Genomic DNA, 6,000 nt, shown 5'->3' on the forward strand with positions numbered 1-6,000 from the left:
ATAGTGTCTTGTACTTGGGTAAGTGGCACCTTTTTTAACCATCACTTTCACTTGGTCCACCTCTGCCATTAATCCTACTTCTTTCCAGTGAAATCCCATACCTTTGGATTCACTGTTAATTTTAGCTCTTCAGATATGTCATCTTTTGTCATAATGGAGTACATCTCATCTACCTCTGTTCATTGTTTTGCTAACATCAATTTATAGATACTATCTTCATCAGGGGTTTAAATTGTCACACCATCCACTGTACAATATATGGTACAGTTCATTTTACATAGTAAATCCCTACATAACAAATTTACAAGACTGAATCACAAACTACAAACTTATGCATTTCTTTAAAATTCCCTATACACACTTCCATTGGTTCTGTAACTGGAGTTCTGATCTGTCTGTTGGAAACTCCAACCACTTAGATGGCCACACCTGAGAGGGGCGGGTTTGGGATGTCTGCTGTTCTCACAGTAGACCGGGTAGCACAGGTGTCCAATAAAAAGGTAATTTCTTTTCCTTCTACCTTTAAATCAATATATGGACCTGACTGATCTACCAAGTATGCGTTCTTCTTCCTCCCTCCTCAGGCACAGTCATAATTCATCCTCCGATGAACTACTATTCTGCAATAAAAATTGGGAAGTTACAGAATTTGTGAACAACAAACAAACTTAGAGGTCTAAATCAGAAACCTGATCTGAATATCTTTCAAAATACTTTCATGTCTAAAAAAGTACATCAAGATAAAGAAGTGGCTAACAGTTATGAACAACAGACCAGATCGCCAAGAAAAGGGCCACCTGTAATTGCTAATCAAAACCCATTATGGATTCCCATCAATAACTTGTATGGATCAATGTTTTCATTTGGTAATCCTGCCAGGGTATTCTGTGTCTTGATCATTGAGACATACGGCATACCCCCCCATCGTTGGCATGGGGTAATGACCTACAATTACTAGATTAGACCAAATGATGATGATCTGATGGGAAAGTGCAGTGCAAAAAATATAAAGATGAATGTGATGGTTAAAACAGGATAGGGAGCTTTAACAAAAATTACTTTTATTGGGCATAAGCCCCTTCCTTGTTAAAAACAAGAACAGTGCAACAACATAAACGCAGTTTAAACAAATAGCTGCGAGAGGACCAACATGTTTCAGCCTATTATGGGTAGAAACACAAGGCTTTCGTCAGGGTCTCTGTTCTCAAAGAATGCTACTGCCAATTTAGTGAGAAACGTGTGAAAAAATTATAATAAAAAACACACAAGTGAATTAATAACAGTAAAGGATATATTTCTCCTACATCTGTTTCAATTCCTCCTTGGCACCTGGTGTGATCCAGTGTGCCCGGGGAAAGGACCTCACCTCTTCCTGGACCTGGCTCAGGTAAATATGAGACCCCGCTCTGTCCGTCGTTGTCCCAAACGGTGACTGAGTCAGGGGGAGGCCAAGTTACAGAATTTGGCTTACCACTTTCTCCTTGGAATCCGGCGTCCATACTGTACTTTGCTTTGTTCACAAAATTTGGCATAGGGGCAGGTGGTAACTGATTCTGTGGGCTTACAACCAACCAGTTGCATTTTACTCAATATAACCTCATTCTGCGTCTGTGGATTTAAATTTTGATTTGGGCCATTATTCATTTATATATTTTTACACTCGTTTTTCCAATGCCCCAATTTCCCACAGCCATGACAAGGAAACTTTTTCTTTGCTTCTTCTCTATTCATTTTCCCTCTCGGTTTTCCCCATTAATTTAATTCTGTCCAGATCCTCTATTTTGTTCATTTTTTATTTTTTTTTATTGTTGTTCTGCCAGTTTTACTTGTGCCCAGATTACCTTTTCTTCTAATTTTTCCATCTATTGTCTATTTCGTCTCCACAATCCTTTACATGCTTCAAAACCTCATCTGTAGGCTTCATTTGCCAGCACAACATGTGCGTCTGAATTGTTTGACAAATTCCTAGTTTTAGTCCAGGTACAAATCGATATACAAAATGTCCCATACTTTTATCACCAATATTTTCAAATCCACTATACTGTTTAAACACTTGCAATAGACGCTCGTAGTATGCATGGATAGTCTCATTTATTTCCTGTGTTGTTCCATCTATTTTTATCCGAATCAGTTTCTTTTGGAGGTATTTTCCCTTTCAGAAATGTAATCACTTGATTATAATTTTTCATTACCTCTTCTGAAGGTGCACCTGTTTTGTCATCTCTTGGATATTCATCCCTAGGCCAATCTACTGTAATTTTACATTATGTCCATAAATTAGTAGGTACCACTATGTCAAACAAATCATCAAGATCCTTTAGCAAAACCTCTGAAACTTTCACAAACCTTTCAACTTGCCTGTACCATTCTACAGGCTTCTTTCATAATTTTGGGAAATCATTTGTAAATAATAAAATATCTTGCCTTGTCCATGGAACATGCACATATCCCCCTCCGGGTACTTCTCTCATAGGGCACAATCTTTCTGTCTTTTTAGTTTCTCTTAATACATATTCTGATGCAGCTTTATTTGCTTGAGCTTCCTATTTCTTTTTAGTCCATATTTCCTTCCACCTGTCTAATTCCCCCCATTTTTGCAAAACTATCATCAATTCTTTAATCTGCAATTTCCTTCCTGACATATTCATGTTTTCTAAATCTTTGTCAGTAAACTCTGCTCTGTAGGTTTTTTCAGTACCTTGGATTTCCCTATTTCAATTCCCATTTCTGAAGCAAGTTCTGTTAATTTCTCATGGAATATTTTTACATTTCATGTTATGCTTCTGCATATAAATAATAACTCTTTTTTACAATATGTATTTATCTGTCTATTCACACATTTCCAGCTATGATTTCTTCTAATTCTATTTGTAATCTATAAATATCCAAAATCTTTGGTGGTGGCACTGTTTTATCTATTCCCTGTGCCCATCTTTCTAATTCTTCTTGTGACACTAGGGCAGCACGTCTAGTTCCTGTGGAAGTCTTCATTCATATTTCTCGTGAACAACTTGGGGTAACTCTTCTTGGAGTCTCATGTACCTGTTCTCTCATTGGTAAGTCCATTCTCACTGACTCGCATTCACTAGCTTGCTCTTCAATTATTATATTTTCTTTTCTTGACTCTTTTACAGAAGTAGTCATAACTGGTGGATTAGAACAATTTCTTTTATCCCCATATAATGGGACAACAGGTCTTATAGTTACTTGTATAGTTAATGCTTCTCGATTTACACTCACTTGGGTTATTTTCTGTATTAATTCTTCTGTATTCTTATTTACGGCTTCCCTTTCCTTTTCTTGTAAAATTCTTTTATTTCATGAATCATGCACTACTTGTAGAACCAAAGAAGTTTCTAAAACTGGTGCACTTGCTATACTTCTATTGGGTATTTCCTGATATGGCGGAGGATTCTTTGTTAGAATATATTCCATAAACTCGTCTTCAGATTCACCACAACCTGTCATATTTTTTGTTTTCCTTGTACACTTGCTTCCTGGTTGCTAATCTGCCATTAATACAGTAAACAATCCTTCTGTGATCATTGCCTGTCTCCATTGTTTCATCTGATCTTCACGCTGTATGTGTAATGTTTTGGGATAGAATCCCCTATGTCCCCTAGTACTCCTAGTTCTGTCTAGGTCAAATGCCTCCATTTCCCATTCATCTAGTGATTCATATTGGGTTAATCTAGGTCTGGGTTCCAATTCATTAATCCTATTTCTTAAATTATGAAGGATTCTGCCATTGAATGTACGATGTTCTGGAAAAGCCAATATTCCATCACCTTTTGTATATTCAATCCAATTTTCTAACCATACACAAGTATGATACCCTTTTTCCATTATCATAAATAAAGCTGGTGTTTGGGGTGGTGGGATAAGGATTTCTTCTCTAGTTTTAATAGGTTTATCTTTAAAAAAAAAAAAAATCAGGATAAATAACATTTTCCTTTTTTCTCCGGACATATTATAGGTTCTTCTTCTTATGAATTCTTGTCTAACAAAACCTAAATGTCTCCTATCCGGGCAATTCCCTTCTGAAGATGGATTGTTTTTCCACATAAAATTCAAATTTTATCTTCTAATAATACGTGCTTTCGTTTATACTTCCTTCTCCAATCTTATTAATGCTTTTATTCTATTGCTCCAATCGGGTTTACTTTTACAAAATTCTTTCGTCCAATGCTAGTGCGGCTTTTAGTGTAACGTCAGTAGTCACTGCTCACTACTGACCCCTCCTTTAAAATCCTTCATAACTCACACGCCTGCTGTCTCGACCAATCGCAGCGCGGTACCTGATGAGGTGAGTGCGACAACCAACCCCTCCTTTACAATTCCCTGTCATCTCACCCACACCCACTGTCCAATCCCAGCGTGGCACTTTGTGACATCAGTACAACTCCGGCAACTGAATCTCCCTTCCAATTTTTTTTTACATTAGATGACAACATAGATTAATTTCCTACTTTCGCTGTCGATTTTACAAATCGAATAATTTGTTTCTTTCACTACGAGTAAAACCTTCCACTTACTCTTCAAACACTATGAGCGAAACTGTTCCCTTTACTCTTCACATAAGCTCAGAAGAACCTGCTACTCTTCCATTGTTACCTTTCCAGGTGATATAACACCAAAATTTCAACAGCGAACTCTTCTCTATCAATTACTCTCACTGTTTCACAACAAAATTTCTAAAAAATCAACTGCAGTGTGATTTCCATTCATCACCCGCTATACATTTCCAGGGAATTTCCAGACAACATTAAACAATATACAAACACATTTGTTAACACTTAAATCTATAACCAATAATCACCAAACTAATCAATAGAAAACATACCTCTGCTACCAGCAAACTGATCCAGCGGGACACCAACCTGCGGACAAGTATCACCAAAATACATACATTCGGGCCCATAAACCACTCTCACTTACAGTATCCAGTCGATGAAACCCCGCTGGGAATCAATTTAGGGCTTTTCTATATGTCAGTTTGCCTAATGAATTGAACCTATTTAATTACTAAGCTCTTCCTTACTCATGGATCTATTTTAGTTGAATTAGAGTTGGTAATTAATGACATTAGGAAACTTTTACCTGTTTAATTTCATTGAATAACAACAGACTCAGTTTTAAGTTTAAAGTTTTATCTGAAATATTTAGTGAATCGAGTACAAATTACAATGTTAACTCCATCATTCTGAAGAGGTAAGATTCAGTTACTTAAACTAGGCTATACATTTTAATGACGAGTACCTCAGGAAGAGAGGACAGAGAGAAAAGGCACATTGACACAGTACACAGATTATATTTACCTAGGTAGGTGCAAGATCAGACCCCTCTGGCCAAGAGTTTGGGCCCCTAAAAATAACAGGTAACAGGTTCAGGACAGGATTAGGACAGGACAGGTCACCTCTTCTGGATTTAACCCCAGCATCAAACCCCCACTGATACTAGTTTCCCTCCTCGAATGTCTTCCGCAATCTCGTTCCTAGTTCCCTCGACTCTCTTCCACAAATCTTGTTCCTCAATGTATTTGTAAAATTCTTAGTCTGCGTTCAAGTAAAATTGATCAACAATTGGACAGCATCTCTATCTCTCAGCATTCTGGCAGCGATCAGGCTACTTCATTTAGCTAACTATCCCAATTATGCCTTTCGGTGACATAGTCCACCCCCAAATGTTTCAAACTTGTGTAAATTGTGTATTCTGATTGGACAAGCCAAGGGGATGATCGTCACACCATACTAAGTTTATTAATTTTCTTAAGAAGATTGTCTTATGTTCCTGCCCATTTAATTTGTTTCACCCAAGCTTTATTCCCACCTGTTTTCATATTAATTTTAACATTGTATAACATCCATACATTTGTTCATTGAGTCTTCAGTATGTTCCGTCATCTTCATGCCTATGAGAAAAGGTCGTCCTTAGTCGGGTTCCAAGACTTGGATCATGACTCCAGGGTTGCTTCCTAATGCGACTGTGTGCATTACCCAA

The sequence above is a fragment of the Lissotriton helveticus genome, chromosome 8 (assembly GCF_964261635.1).
Source record: "Lissotriton helveticus chromosome 8, aLisHel1.1, whole genome shotgun sequence".
Taxonomy (NCBI): domain Eukaryota; kingdom Metazoa; phylum Chordata; class Amphibia; order Caudata; family Salamandridae; genus Lissotriton; species Lissotriton helveticus.